The sequence below is a fragment of the Camelus ferus genome, chromosome 19, assembly GCF_009834535.1.
Source record: "Camelus ferus isolate YT-003-E chromosome 19, BCGSAC_Cfer_1.0, whole genome shotgun sequence".
Classification (NCBI taxonomy): domain Eukaryota; kingdom Metazoa; phylum Chordata; class Mammalia; order Artiodactyla; family Camelidae; genus Camelus; species Camelus ferus.
Window position 1 is genome coordinate 16,990,914 of NC_045714.1, and position 16,532 is coordinate 17,007,445.

Genomic DNA, 16,532 nt, shown 5'->3' on the forward strand with positions numbered 1-16,532 from the left:
GTCCCTTTTGGGCACGACATCCAGGGACCCCTGATGCTTGTGTACAAAGGCCAGGTGTCTGGGCCATCCTCGGGACCACTCTGAAGAGACACCCCACTGCGGGCAGGACCCCTGTGAAGTCCCCTGGGACTCCCCCTCAGGCCCAGGTCCCAGAGCCTGTCTGTAATGCACAGCCGCACGTGGTCTCCATCTCAGGGAGGCCCGTCTGCAGGGAGCGAGTCTGGGCACCACTGCTCTCCCACACTCAGGCCACCTGATAGCCCTTCACAACATGGCCAGCAAGCGGGCGCCTGGCCCCAGTGTGACCATGACACGGGTGGCGAGCCCGTTGCTTCTTGAACCTCCCCTCTGAGCCACCCGGGGGGCAGTACTTTGGGTCCATTCTCTTGTTTTCCGCTGCAGGTAGACGCGTCCGGGGGCTCTCCTGCTGGCCGTGCTATTGAAGGCGGGTTGAATGGGTCCAGCTCCAGGCACACCTTTTTTTCTTGCCCTTTGCTTTACTGCACCTGGTAGACACCACGGTTTTTTTTTTTTAACAAACTGAAGGTTTTTGGTCACCTGCATTGTCAAATGTTAGTACTTATTAGCAATGAAGTATTTTTAAATTATGGCCCACACGGTCTTTTTTAGGCATCACTCTAGCGCAGACTTAATAGGCTACAGCATCGTGGAAGCAGCATGGTCACATACACTGGGTCTGTGCACGTGTGCACTGTGCGACCGGCTTCGTTGCAGTATCTGCTTTATTGTGGGTCTGGAAACAAACCCGCAGTCTGTCCAAGGTGTGTCTGTGCCCGGCTCAGCTCTTCTCTGTGCACACGCACCAGGGGCAGCCGGCATTCTGGAGGCTCAGTGAGGTCCTAGCCCTTTCCTGGCTCTGCGCTCGGGGACCCGCGGACGGGAGAAAGGCAGGAGGCTGAGAAGGAAGGGGTGCGTCAAAGGCCTGGTCAGAGGCCCAGTCTTGACGGGTGGGACAGCTTAAACTTGTCCTCACATGCTCTGAGACCCTCCCACGGAGGGGAGGCGAGGCCCTCCCCTCCGCCTGCGTGGTGCTGGCCGTAGTGGGCTCCAGCGAACGGGCCGGGGCGGGAGGGCTGCCCCGCACGCCGCCCACGCCGGAAGAGCGGGGCCAGTCCCGTGTGAAGCTCTTCCCCGGTTCACGCGCCCCGGAGGCCTGGAGTCGCTGGGGACAAGCCCTGAGGGGACACGACAGAGAGAGAGGAGAGGCCTAGGACCGCAGCTGCTGGGGTCTCCCCGGAGCTGGCTCCAGCCCCAGCTGCCATGTGATTGTCGCCCCAGGAAAGACCCTGTGAGGGCCGCCCAGCTGAGCGGTCTTCAAACCGGCCGTCCAGGCTGGCCCCTCCAGAGGCTGCTTAGGGGCGACCCGCTGCACCTTTGCTACCGTGCTTACCACGCCCAACAGGCTCTTAATGCTCGCCTTTTGGGGACGTGTCTCCTGGGCTCAGATGGGAAGAAGCATCTGTGTTCTCCCCTGGGCGGCCGGGGGGCGCAGCCCGCAGGGCAGGACTTCCAGGCAGAGAGGAGCGTGGGTGCTCCTTCGCCGTCTAGGCCGTCCCGTCTAGGCGGAGAGGGGGAGGGCAGGGCCCAGAGCGTGGCCGTGGTGCCCACCCAACCCCGCGGACCCGGGGGGCTCCGGGCGGCGGCAGTGACACGGTGTTTTCTCTGCATCCTCCTGACAGATTGGGCTGAGGACAAAAGCAAAGCTGTGGGGAGATGGCGAACGCGTCGGTCGGCCCCTCCGCTTTGGGGGAGTGTCGCTGCGCTCCGGTCTCGTCCTGGCTGCCCTGTTTTTCTCCTAAGCGGCTCACCGGTCCCCAGCCACTCTTACCACTACCGTGGACCCTCAGGCCGGGCGGCGGGCGCCGTGCTGGAGGGAGCTGGAGGAGATGGGGGGCTGTGTGACCATCCCAGCCTCGGTCACTGATTAACACACGGATGCGCCTTTTCAGCCAACATTTCCTGAATTTCTCCAGCGGCATGATGGTCCCAAATCTCGGGGTCGACCTTGGGTGCACCTCCAGGGCTGAGCCCCGCTTCCGTTCCGCTCCGCCTCATGTCGGTTGTTCATTTGGGGAGTGCAGCAGGGCATTCTAGCCTCTTCCTTCTCACCCCTGCGGGAGGGTTGTGGCCTCATTGGATTCAGGGACACAGCTGTCACGTCGGCAGAGGCCAGCCTTCCGTCCGCGTCGCCAGAGGAGTCGGTGGAACAGGCTGGTTGTGCTTCTGATTTGCTTTAGGTGAGAGCAGGTTGTGATCTTCAGAGAAGCAACGAGCGTTCGCTCCATCAGAGGAGGAGAGGTCGCTCCTACACCTGTTAGAGGAAAGGTGGGTGTCACCCAGACCGACCGTGGTGCTCATGTTGCCGCGCGTACAGATGCTGAGTCGCTGCGCTGTTCGCCTGACTGTCCGTTACATGCGATCAGGCCTCTGTTTAGAAAGTTATGAAAAAGAAAAGAGGCCAATGTTTCCTGCAGCACAATTTGGGGATGAGTTTGTGAGCACTTTTGAGGGGATGTACGTGTGTGTGTGTGTGTGTGTGTGTGTGTGTGTGTGTGTGCGGGTGTGTGCGCACATACATAGATTTAAATGGTTTGACTTTTCGAAGAAAATATTTTAAAAAATATATAGGTATGAAACCTAAAAAGACAAGTGTACATTGACTTTTTCAGCTAATTCTGGAGTTCACGTGCAGGTGAACCTTAGGTGCGTCTGACGGCGGCCTCTCCAGCTGTAAGTGCTCGGGCCCCAACCCAGCACGTCACCTGGCGATCACCGGCCGCCACTCCTCACAGCCTTGCTGGTTTACATCTCCCCTCCGAGTGCCGCTGTCCCAAAGGCCAGATGCTATTTCACTGGCTTGCCATCATTTTCCCTTGTTATTTCTCACCAAAAAGTAAATCTGCCTTCTGAGCCACAAAGCCCCTTGGAAGTTAATGTGCACGAGTGAGGCAGCGAGCAGGACAGAGACACTGTGGAGGGACCGGGAGCGGGGCAGGGGGGCCGGGTGCAGAGCAGGGGGGGCCGGTGCGGCAGGAGCAGGGGGGCCGGGTGCAGAGCAGGGGGGCTGGGTGCGGGGCAGGGGGACCGGGTGCAGGGTAGGGGGCCCGGGTGCGGGGCAGGGGGGCCGGGTGCGGAGCAGGGGGAGCCGGTGCAGCAGGAGCAGGAGCCCCGCAGACGGGGAGGGATGCGCTTCTCCCCTAACTTCCAGGAGCCCAGCGCTCCCCTGCCCTGGCTGTTTGCCTGCGGGGAAGCTATTCCATCGCTCTAAGCCTCAGTTTACCTATGACACATACCCACGTAGGAAATAATGCCCCTCCCAAAGGTGGCGGAGGAGCTTCACTTAGTAACAGACGTGCAGTGGTTTGCTTGGCACCACGAGAGAACCAGTCACTCCGAGTGTGTAGACCCCTCGGTACCTCCCACACACAGGTGTGTGCACGCACAGACAGCCACCTGGACGCGACTACGCACGTGTGCATATGTGGCCACACACGCTCGTTCGTGCACACGTGTGCCCATGTTTGTGTATTCACGCACCTGCGTGTAGGCGTGTACGCATGCCTAGACACACACACGGGGCCTGAGGAGCCCTCAGGCTACTCAAGATGTGAGTCTGAGGAGCGCCTTAGCGATGGGCTAGAACAGGACTTCTGTCACTGTTGTGCCCCTGGCTGGGACAGAAAATCCATGACCCAGTTCAAACAGGTGCTAAAAGTGTGCAAAAAGCAAGTCAGGAAGAGCCCTGGCTCTTCTGTCTCAGTGCACGTAACCATGGTGATGGGCCGGTGTGTCTCTTACGGACACGTGGACACACTCGTGTATTCCATCAATAAATCTACCTGGGCTGCTTACCATATGCCGGGCGCCGGGAAAACACTTGACTTGGTTGCGCATGTGGCCCCACCTCAGGGAGCACACCTCGTTCTGGGGAAGCAGGATGTGCAGATAAACAGCCACCCCACCTGTGACACGTGCTGTCGCAGAAGCCAGGTGCGCCCCGGCCGCGGGAGGGGGAGAGTGACTAGCTGGCCTGGCCTGGTCCAGGGGGCCTCTGAGGACAAGTGTTTAAGCTGAGACTTAAGGGGTGAGACGCGCGGCCCACGGAGACGGAAGTGAAGGTGCAGTAAGTCACGCGAGTCCTGTGGGGCTGAGGGCGGCCGAGCGCCGGTGCCCCGGCTGTCTGTCCAGGAGGCAAGAAGGACAGTGGGGCTGATGTGGTCGGGACCTGGCGTGACAGGGAGGAGCTTCGACGGTCCCTCCCGGAACAGGTGGGGACCTGGGGTGCAGAAAGACTCTGGCTTCGGCTGAGGGGGTCGTGGAGGGTGAGCAGGTGGGGTGGCCTGCAGCGGGGGGAGGGCTGAACTCGACCCCGAAGGGGAGGTGGGGGGCACCTGAGATGCTCCAAGACTCAGTGGTCGGAATGTGTGGATGAGGAAACATGGCTCCCGTTTCCAACCCTGATGCAGAAGCGAGGCCGGCAAGGTGGGCTGAGAGGTGCAGACGTTGAACGGGTGAGGAGCAGAGCTTGATTCACACGTTTGACTTCAGGGTGCAGACACCTCCTGCGGGGGCATCAAGTGTCCTGAGTCCCGAAGTCCGGGCTGGGAGCTGGGGGAACACGAGAGCCGGCAGAGCATCCCCTAGACGATCTGGGACTGGATTTTACTAATTGTAAACTGCAAATCTGAGACAAGAACACATTTCTTGGAAACATTTACTTAAAATGACATTTGTGTGTGTGCGTGTGCACCTGTGCGTGCACACACACATATACATATACTCACAAGTGTACACACACGCACACACACATCACATACACGTCACAGAAAGACACATACATATGCGCGCACATAAGTGTACACATACACACATACATACCAAAATACACACACACACACACACACACACACACAGGTGTACTTACATCTGCGTGTAACTCATCTCCTGTTGCCGTGACCAACCTCCAGGCTGGTGGCCCCCCTTCTGACGCTGAGCGGTGGGTGTGCTTGCATGTGGGGTGTCTCCACAAGCTTGTGGCCCCCCGGACCCAGGTCTCTAAGAGCCTTGCTGGGTTCTTACATGTCTGTGCCCAGTTCAGAAGGTCCTGACTTGAGGATCAGGAACTGCGGGGACAAGCTTTCCCACAGTCCTCTGAGGCGGTAACCATATTTTGTGAGGACGGGCATGTTCATACTGCGTCTGAGGAGGGAGTTCAAAGTCTTCTTAACTTTGCAATGGAGAAGTCGAAAAATAAAGAAACACGAAAAAACAAAGAAATAGAGTTTTAGAAACTGTCTTAAGTGACTTTGCTCAAGTCACCCTTCAATGTCTGGGAGAAACCAGGGTCCCACTGGGGGTGGAGACACCTGTCAAGGGCAGAAAATGATTCCGTGACCCAGAAGGGCCCCGTTCGTCAGTCCTGAGAGACTTCCCACCCGGACAGGACCTCGCGTGTCGCGGAGCGTGCCGCGCTCTCCTGCACTCCAGGGTGACTGGCTGTCGCCCCTGACAGCTTCTGTGTTAATCATTACGGCGATGACGGAAACGGGTCCACAATGAAGTTGAAACAGACTTCATTTTAGCAGTTTTCTCAGCACGTTTACACAACAGAACTGCTTTTATTCGTGTTTCCCTTCTCCGTGTTTGGAAAAATGGTAGGATCTTGAAACTAAAGGTTTAAAAGTTTCTTGATAAAATTAACGACCTTGTGCCAGGTGAACCTGGATAAGTCAGTGACACCGCGCGCGGCCTCTGTTCTGGGCAGCGGGGGACCTGGCGAGCACTCCCAGCTGCGCGCGGCGTGCGGAAAGGGCGCTGGGACCAGGGCCCGCCACGGGGGGCTCTTCCGGCCCCTGCGCCCGGTGGGGCCAGCGGAGCGAACCGGTACCTGACCGTGAGCAAGGGTCACCTACTGATGGGAGCTGAGGCCTCAGCAGGGGGGCGCCAACAACCCACGGTGACGCGGGGGGACCTGGCTGGGGAGGTTACCCCCCAGTCTCACCGTCTCCGGCCTCCCATCTCCTGCTGGTGATTCCCATTGGCTGAGCCCAGCTGGAAGATGCCGTGGACAAGAACCAGGCTCCCCAGCAGAGCAGGATAGAGAAAGGCAGGAATTCCAGCTGGAGGGCAAAAGAAAACTTCCAGCAGGGCTTTTTTTGTTATTTCTTACGAGAGCAGATCGCACGTGCTTGGGTGTGAATGTATCGTGAACGCAAGCCCTGGACACGCTTCACCTGCTCTCTCCCGAGTTGTGTTCAGCCTCGGCCACTCTCCGTCACGGCCCCGCTGACTGGGACTGAGCTGCTGTGACCTCCGGGGAGCCGCGCCCGAGAAGTTAAAGGAGCGAGGGGTTCAACACGGGTCACCCGTCTGAATGAGGAAGAGGAGAAGCAGGCGCCGAGGGCTGGAGCCTTCGGACCAGGATGCAGGTGACACCCGGGAAAGGAGAGGGGACAAAATCCCCGCCAGCCGAGCTCAGTACCTCAGCTGCAGACCAAGTTCCCCGTGAAGGCCGGAACTCAGAGAAACCTGTGGGGTTGGAGAGGGTTCGCCGCTCAGCCTGCACAAGCGGAGGTTAGACCAGGGTCGCCGAGCTGTAGGATTGGTCAGCGACACCGCCTGGGGCCTGCAAGGATCCAGAGGACCAAAAGCTGCTCCCTTTTCTGAAGAGCATCCTCCCTGCCCTGCATCCGAAGCCCACGCCATCCGCAGCCGCCGTTCGGGCAGGAGAGGGAGGACCAGAAACGCCCTGATGGGAGGCGGACTCTGACTCAGCTGAGTACCTACCTGAGAAGCAACTGTGTCGAAGGGGAGAACGCTAAGACCCTCTGACAGAGGAGATTGAATCCCCTCGTCCCCGCCTCGGCCTAGTGACGCTCCGCTTCCTAGAAGAGCCCCGAACAGCCGTTTGAGGAAGCAAAACCCAGTGTATTAGATGGACTGCAGGACCAGAGGGCCCCGCCCTGCCCGCCTTAGCAGCGCCTCAGAGCGTGGAAGTCAGGGTCCACGCCAGCGGCTTTAAGGGCTGGGTGGAGTTTACAACCCGACAGCCTTGGGTCTGTGAGCCCCACGAGACGGAAGGTCTTGAAGCAAGTCTTGATGAGTGAGCTGCCGGTTTTAAGTAAACTGTTTCAGCTGATTTGCAGTCTTTTTTAAAAATTTTAATTTTTTCTGGGCTTTTTTAGGGGGTAGCTAGGTGTATTTCTTATTATTTTTTTGATGGGGGCACTGGGGGTTGAACCCAGGACCTCCTGCATGCTCCCCCTGGCAGTCTTGCTGGTGAGAATTCGCTTTTCCTGGAGGAAGCAGGTGAGTGTTTCTTGCTTGTCCGAGCAGAGCTGAGCACAGACCAGGAGAAGCGACGGGTGGCGTCTAGCGCTCCAGCTGGGAGCTCGGCCGGCCTAGGTCTCCCCACTGAACGGGGGGGAGCGTCGTGAGGAGCTTGTAAACAGGAAAGAGGAAGACATGGCATGTCTCCTCCTGTCTTCCCAGGCACCTTTAGTAACTGGCGCAGTGGTTTTGTTAGCAGAGGTCCGTCCCGTGCTTGGCTTCCTCGTCCTACCCGAGCGACCCCGCGCCACGCTGTCTCCACCTCGGCCCCTCCTGGCTGCGGCAGGCTCTCAGATTCGCTGTGCTTCTGGTGGCCTGGACAGTCTGCAGGAGCGCCGACCAGGCATCTTGTAAAACGTCCCTCCCTCGGGGTCTGTCTGGTGTTTCGCGGACGGGTGGACGGCGGTCCTGAGCTCCGGGGAGGAAGACCACGGAGGGAAAGCGCCACTTCCATCGCTGCACACAAGGACGCGCGCTGTCCGGAGCGCGGCGCTGCCGCGGGTGGCCGTGGCGCCCGGAGGCAGTGGCGGCGTCGGCTTCCCCTAACAGAGACACTTCCGTCTCCCCTTGCACACTGTGCTTTCTGGAAGGGCGGTCCCCGTGCACAGCTCACACCTAAGGACCCGGGGCTGTGCTCCACCTCCTTTGAGGGCAGAGTGTCTGCATGAACTACGTGCGGTTTTCCGCACTGGAAGTTTGTCATTTCCACCCCGTTTACTGACATATTTAAATATATTTATTAAAATTTTATCTATCTGTCTGTCTGTCTGTCTGTCCATCTATCTATCTATCCATCTCAACATACAGTTGGTTTACAATATTATGTGTGTGCCAGGTGTTCAGCAGAGTGAGTCAGGGTTTTTACAGATTCGCCTCCATTAAAAGTTATTACAGGGCAGTGGCTATAACTCCCTGGGCTGTACACTGTGTCCTTGTTTCTTATCTATTTTATGCACAGTAGTTTGTGTCTCTTAATCCCATACTCCCAACTTGCCCCGACTCCTTTCTCTCCCCACTGGTAACCACTAGTTTTTTTTCTTTTTTCCTTTATCTGTGAGTCTGTTTCTGTTTTGCTATATACATGTTTGTTTTATTTTTTAGACTTCACATATAAGTGATATCATACAGTGTTTGTCTTTCTCTGTCTGACTTATTTCATGAAGCATGATAATCTCTAGGTCCATTCCACACTGCTGTAGATGGCAGAATTTCATTCTTTTTTATGACTGAATAATATTCCATTATATACGTATATATGTGTGTGTACATTTATGTGTGTGTGTGTGTGTATTTTTTATATATATATATCACATTTTCTTTATACATTCTTCTGTCGATGGACACTGAGGTTGCTTCCATGTCTTGGCTACTGCAACTAAGGCAGCCATGAACCTTGGGGTGCAGGTGTCTTTTCAAAATAGTGTTTGTGTTTTTTCTGCATATAAACCCAGGAGTGGGATTGCTGGATCCTATGATAACTCTATTTTTAGTTCCTTAAGGAACTTCCATAATGTTCTCCGTAATGACTGCACCAATTTACATTCTCACCAACAATACAAGGGGTTCCTTTTTTCCGCATCCTCACCAGCATTTGTGATTTGCAGACTTTTTGATGATGGGCCTTCTGAGGGGTGTGAGGTGATCCCTCATTATGGTTTTGATCTGAATTTCCCCAGTAGTCAGTGATAGTCAGCATTTTTCATGTGCCTGTTGGCCACCTGTATGTCTTCTTTGGAGAAATGTCTGCTCTACCCATTTTTTGATTTGTTTGTTTGTATTTTGATTTTGATCATATGAGCTGTTTACATGCTTTGAATATTAACCTCTGGTCAGTCGTTTCATTTGCAAATGTTTTCACATATTCCATAGGTTGTCTGTTTTGTAGATGGTTTCTTTTGCTGTGCAAAAGCTTTTAAGTTTAAAGAGATCCCATTTGTTTATTTTTGCTTTCATTTCTTTTGCCTTAGGCGACAGATCCAAAAGCTACTGCTATGAGTTATGTCAAAGAGTGTTCTACCTATGTTCTCTTCTAGGAATTTTATGGTTTCAGGTCTTACATTGAGATCTTTAATCCATTTTGAGTTTATTTTTATATACGGTATGAGGAAATGTTCTAAGTTCAGTCTTTTACAGGTAGCTGTCCAGTTTTCACAGCACCACTTGTTGAAGAGATTGTCTTTTCTCCATAGTATATTCTTGCCTCCTTTTTCATGGATGAATTGACCGTAAGTGTGTGGGTTCATTCTGGACTTTCTAGCCTGTCCCACTGGCCGCGTGTCTGTCCCTGGGCCAGCGCCATGCTGCTTTGACAATTGTAGCTCTGTAGTGTAGTCTGAAGTCAGGGCACATGATCCCTCCAGCTTTGTTCTTTTTTTCTCAAGATTGTTTGGCAATTTGGGGTAGTTTATGGTTCCATGTAAATTTTAGGATTATTAGTTCTAATTCCGTGAAAAACGTCACAGGCATTTTGATAGGAATTGCATTAAATCTGTAGATGGCTTTGGGTGGTATGGTATTTTAACTATATTAATTCTTGCAATCCAAGAGCACAGGGTAGCTTTTCATTTCTTTGCATCACATTCAATTTCCTTCATCAATGTTTTACAGTTTTCGGAGTATAGGTTTTTCACCTCCTTGCTTAAGTTTATTCCTAAGGTATTTTGTACTTTTTGATGCAATTTTAAATGGGATGGCTTTTTTACTTTCTCTTTCTAATAGTTCATTATTATGCAATGGATTTCTATATGTTACTCTTGTGTCCTGCAAGCTTGCTGAATTTATTACTTAGTTCCCATCATTTTGGGGTGAGAATTTAGGGGTTTCTTTATGAACATCAGGTCCTCTGCAAATAATGACAGTTTCACTTCTTCCCTTCCAATCTGGATGCCTTTTATTTATTTAATTTATTTATTTAGGATCTGACTGCTATGGCGAGGACTTCCAGTACTATGTTAAATACGTTTGTATTCATATAGACTTGTGGGTGTTTATTTTATACTTCGGGTTACAGTCTAGCACTATTTCATCAAGTTGTCCCAGCCATAGCCACTGGGGGCTCTTCCCATCCCCTCCTGAGTCCCTTGGTGCTCTCCACTGCTGTGTCCTTCTCTGGTCTGTCCTTCCTTCCTTCTGTCCTTCCTTCCCTCCATCCTTCCTTCCTTCCCTCCTCCCTTCCAGGCACTATAAGCAGCACCATCCTGTGCATTTGCTGCCCCCGTCTGAGAAGCAGCTGCTTCTCCCAGGACCTGTGTCCCTTTCACTGGAGAACGGCCTTAGACACCAAGCTCCGGGTGCTGGGTGTGCTCGTTGCTACTGGGGCACCGTTGCTTTTAGTGGCATTTCTCCTTTACGTCTGAGCGCTACACTTGTGACCCCTTTTACCTGTGAATCTGCTTCTGTTTTCCCATAGGAGTCACCTGGAGAGTCATAGAAAGAGTGGCCTGGAAACCTGGACCCTCACGATGAAGACCCCTCTCAGGACAGGAGGTGTCTAACCGGAGGAGCCCTCTGTGCCCTCCAACACCAGAAAGTTTAAAAATGGCCTCCGTGCGGTACATACGGGAAAACACTGAGGGGTTTCACTTTTCAGGGCTAATTCTGAGATCTGAACAAGGCAAGTTAGAAGTCCAGGGGACAAAAGCCCGTCGTGTGTGATGGATGACTGCTCAGGACACAGTGATGAATGAGCGTGTGAGCCAAGCACATCAATACCTGCTGGGCGCGAGGAGGACGACGCGCGCAGCTCCAGCGAGGTTAAGCCTCTCCTGTCGGGCGGCAGGTGGGGCCTGGCTCCAGCAGCTACAGTTTGATCCCAAGACAAAGAAATAAAGGTCGATGACTGAAGGTAATTCTTTACCGTCACATGAAAAGGTGACAAATTTGTCTACTCTTCTCTGACAATGTTTTGCTTCTTCTGCAAAACCAAGATTAAAGTGAAGGGGGAAAAAAAAGAGAAAGAAAAAGGAAGCTTTTCAGGGTTTCCTATTTTAACTCTCTGGTTGTTTCTGTTTGTCCACTGAGATGCTCTCCACAGTTGTTGAGAAGCATGAAGACTCTGTGCACAGGGACATCGGAAGGCAGTCCAGGCAACGACTTACTGCACAAAGGGAGCTCAGTTCGCCCTCAGTGAAGATCTGGGTTCAACCAAGAGAAATAGGGTTTGAAGAGATACTATTTATTTTAAAAAATGGATGCAGCTGAAATCCCTTCTTGGATGAAGTTCTTCCTATTTCGTGATTCCATCAAAGCGTAGATTCACTGGGTCTTTGAGGGGCTACCGTTCCAGGGCTTCGAGAGCAAAGACACCCAGGGAAGTCCTTACACACGCTGCTGTGGGCCTGGTTCTCGAGCCACAGCTGACTGGCCCAGGACTCGGCCGTGGTCCAAAGACACACAGATGGATCCTGGCACTGACGCTGGGACTCCGCGGTCTGTGAGCCCGGTGTGAGCTGTCTGCCGTGGAGATCTGGGAGACAGTGGCCTCCATCCTGGGCTGTGACTTGTCAGTGCACCAGTCCTCTCCTCCCAGGGGTAAGTGCCCCTCCCCGAGTGGCTGGAGAATGAGCAGAGCTCTGTAACAAACAGCCCGAGCTGTGGGCCGAGGTGTCCCTTGTCTCCAGGAGGGAGGCCCAGTTTTGCAGGTGCTGGGACAGCGCCTTGTGCCTCCTAACTTCCTGGGGAGCCTTGGGAAAACAGCGCTTCTCTGTGGTTACCTGAGCACGTCTTGGCTCCTTGCAACTTCAAAGAGTCCAGCAGAAGAGTTACATAGTAAAAGGATCCAGGACTCTATATCGTTGACTCTGCGAGGGCAGGGACCAAGTCTCCCCTGCAGGGGAGGGTGTAGCTGAGCGGCAGAGTGCGTGCCTGAGGCCCTGGGTTCAATGCCCGGTACCTCCATTAAAAAACAAACAAATGCATAAATAACATTAATTACTTCCCCCAAACCAAAACAACAGCGACAACAAAAGAAGTCTCACCTTTCCATCCTCAGTGGGCGCCTTGGTCAGCGACGACCCGGGGCCAGCGCGAGGGCGAATGCAGGCGCGAACAGACCCCGCGGGCCGAGGCGGAGGCCGCAGAGCCCCGCGGCCGGCAGAGCTCCCCGGCCCTGCACGCGGGCGCTGAGGCTGGCCGCGCCCTCCTGCCGCCGCGCCGCGGGCCCTGAGGCCCAACGCGGGCGGTTTCGCTGCTTGTTCCAGGAACACCTGTTTCTGGGGCCTGAGACCGTAAACCAACTGAACAGCTCGCTTGTCAGGACTAAGCTTCCTTAGCAAGACTCTCGCCAAGATCTTCGCCTTGTGGTGCCCACGATCCCAAACTGCCGCAGCGTGAACCCCGTCGGGTCCAAGCCAGCTCTCAGCCCAGCAGGCGCCGCCGTAGGCGCGGCCCAGCCTGGCCCTCACGGCGCCGCTGGGGACCCGCCCCAGCGTTCAGTCCACGTCCCTCAGGCCCCCCCCGGGGCGGCCCCCTCACTGAGGCCTGACGGACGGAGTGGCTCTCCCCCGACCACTCTGTTCCTCTCCTGCAAAACCAAGGCAGTATTTCACAAGCAAAACGCGGTTTCGCTGTGCGTGGCGTTTTTCTGGTAGTCTCTGGGGAGCTGGCAGTCAGCGCAACACAGCCAGCTTCAGGTTCTTTTCCTTTTTTCTCTTTTTAAAAATGTCATTCCCATTTCTTTGTGCAGGAATCTACTAGGCACAGAGAAGGCTAGAGAGCACTGCTTTCCTCAGGGACACTGAAGCATGAAACAAAGAGGCTGTGCCTTACTTCCTTCAAGAAATAAAGTAACTGCACCAGAAGTCATTTAACTTCTTTCTGGCTCTTGGATACGGGACTCGGTGCACCTGTGGAAGTGCTCAGTAGAGCCTGTTTTGCATGAATGTCCAAATTGCTTCCTACGGCGTGAATTTAGAAGAAATCTAACACAGTCTGGACCCGCGCAGAGGGTGGCTTATGGTTCGCGGCCAGCTATGTGACAGCCCTGTGGCCCGTTAAACACTGAGTCAAATGTACACAAAAATGCACAGCTCTGGACTTGCAGTAAAGTCTCTGTCAGGAGACTCGTTTTAACCCAAATGACTCTAAAAAATGGCTGTCAATTCCAGACGTTTCCAACTGGATGGGACAACAGCCACCACATGTCACACAATACCCCACACGCAATGTAAACAGACCATTCACGTCCACAGCTGAGATATTTATGGCATTTTCTGTGGTTGCCATGTCAACCCATGGGACAACCAGGCCATTAAATCATGGTGTCAGCAGGCCAAGACAGTAGCACTGCAAAAACATTCCAGTTGCTGACATGAAAATTATATTGATCATTTCAAGACTTTTTGTTTTGTTTTCTTTTTTTCCAGCTGCCTCTTGCCTTACGCGCTGCACTGCTTTTGAGCTGGTGTTGTAGGATACACGGAGAATATAAACGGGCTGCTTAAAATGCAGGAGAAGTCCCAGCTCCCTCTCGAAGACTTTCATTTTCACAGAACGTATTTTCTTAAGGTGACAGTCTTGAGGTCACACGCCAAGGGAAGAAGGGACACCTTGAGACCTGACGTATCATTGATACAACTGCTCGACTGTTAACTCTCCAACCCGGATTTATTGCTTCATTTCTCCCCTCAGCAAATCTCTTGGACTTTGAGGGAATGCACCCTGATTTCTTCTAAACCCAGTCTGAGCGCCTCTTGCTGAAATTCTTTTCCAGGATCACGAGGAAGTCTAACACGCAGACACAGGCTGGGCTTCTACCATCAGTACCAACGTGCCCAAGCGCACATTTTCCCAGCAAATCCTGGTTTGACATAATCACGTTAATTTCAGAAAAGTGGGGCATTGAATGTATAACTACATATAGTTTAAATTTTCTACCATTACAAGACTTTTCACCTAAATTCACAAATCAGAAAAAAATTCTCTTTGTCGCACTAAGTGCAAGGAGGGCTACATAAAAAATAAGGTAACTGTGATATTTCAGTGTAAATGATGATCAGATTCTCGGACCAAGGATCACCAAGTGAACGTCGAGCAAGAGGAAGTGAAGTTTTCTCTGCTCTGCCTCCTGCTTCCCCCTCTCCGGTGTGGATTCTGCCTCGCTCCCTGCAGCCACCTCTGAGCACAGTAAACTGGCAGGACTTTGGTGGGACTTTGGGCATTTTAGCCACTTGTGGGACACTGTTCTCTGTTCATTCTTCCTGGTCAACAGTCCCGGGAAAGCAGAGTCAGTGAGCTTGTTCAGAGGACAAGCCTGGACCTGCACCTTCTCTGGCTGGTCATCGCCTCGTAAGACCCACAGTCCTGGGAAGATAGGTGGTCCTACCCGTACTGTTCTAGGAAAGAGAGACAGGGAAACGGGGAAGTGGAAGGGAGCCTGGGGGGCCAGCGTGTGGGACATTCTGGATGTTTGCAGGGAGCAGACACCGAACAAAGGTGCGAGCATTGAGGCGAAGCCACAGATCTCAGCCACCCGGATGCTCACAGTCAAGCAGGAGAGACAGATGCCTACGGACCAGACTTTGGTATGAGGCGACTGGGGTCAGGGCTGGGGGTGGCATGAGCCGGGTTTTCAAGGATGGGATGGCAGCTTCTGACAATTGTGAAGTGACTTCCAGGCTGAAGAAGTCCTCGAGCACCTGCCCAGAGGCAGGAAAATGCCGATGAAATCCCAGAAAGAAAAAGTGTCTCATATCCCTCTGGCCCAGTGGAGATGAAAACAAATACATGTGCGTATGTGCGTGACTGGGATAAGACGCTGTGAGCCAGAAATGGACACATTGTAACTGACTAGACTTCAATTTAAAAAAAGAAAGAAAAAGTAGATCATGTGCTTTTAAAGAAAGCGCCAGGCCCTGGGGGACTAGGGGGCCGGGGTGGGGAGATTGTACCAGGACAGGCTGTGAGTGGAGGGGAGGGCCTCAGATCTGTGCTCGTGGGGGATGTTTGCAAGATGCACCTGTTGGGAAGGAGGGTGAAGCCGTAAGATCATTGGAAGTTTACTAGAATGACTGGATTTGGGAGGGGAAGACAATAATAAAAAGAGGGTTAAAAAAAACACTGATTTGAGGTCTGACGGTATGAGGGTTTGGTGAACACTCCTCGCTCGGGGATCTTGCGGGTAAAAAAATGGCACATTTAGGATGAGTGAGGAGAGACGCGCTCACGCAAACGCAGCGACAAGAGAGAGCAGACCACGGGGAGGCGCAGACGTGGGGCTGGATCTCCGAAGGCTGAGTCAGAGCAGCCAAGTGCAAAAGAGTGAGTGTAGTGTGAGTCCAGCTATTTGGGGTTCAAAGCCTAACCCGTGCTCCTGGGCAGACAGCAGGGCCCCTGGGGAGGGAGGTCGTTGGAAAGGAGTGCTGTTGGGCCCCAAGGGGGGCCGCTCTGTGTGGTGATCTGGGTGCTGATCACAGGATGTGCTTGGTTTGTGAAAACTCACCATGTGGTACGTTTATATATAATGTGTTCGCTTTTCTTCATGTTAAGCTTTGACAGAAGTTTTCCCCAACGGCACACCTTGTTTTGGAGATCTTAGTTTAATTCAGAAGGTTGTCTAACAGGCGATCTTTAACTGTTCAGCCCTTGAATCGGAACAAAAGTGGGGGAAACAAGGTCATGTTTCTCGGATTCCAGGAAGACTCGGAACTATGATTCAGCGAATTAAGCCATCGGATCATGTACTGAAACCTGACATCTCCCGGCCACCCCGCTCCCACCCGCCTTCAGCAGGGGCCTCGGAAGGTCAGGGCAAAGCCCACAGGCTTGGAAACAGTCGCCACTGGTAACACCAAGACGCAAACAGCCCAGGCATTGTCTCATCAACCTAAAGGGGGCAGACAAATAAAAACCGGGGAGGGCAGGGCAGGGCCGGGGGCGCTCTCTCAGCAGCTGCAGAAGAGAACCCGGGGCGCTCGGTCCCCGCCGAGCCTTGGGTGGAAGCCCACCGCTGCTCCCCCGCCCTGGGGTCAGCCCCGCTGCCTCGGCGGTTAGCCCAGAGACCTGCCAATGATTAACCAGCCTCGTTCCGACAGCGGTAACCCGCAGACACACACTTCTTATCGTCCAGGAGCTCAGAATTCTAACACTTAGTCATGCCCTGCGTTCAGACAAGGAAATTCACAGCTTTTGATGCGCTTCCAAATCTGGGCTCAGTGTTAATTCCTGTGGTCCAGTCTCGCCCTTCT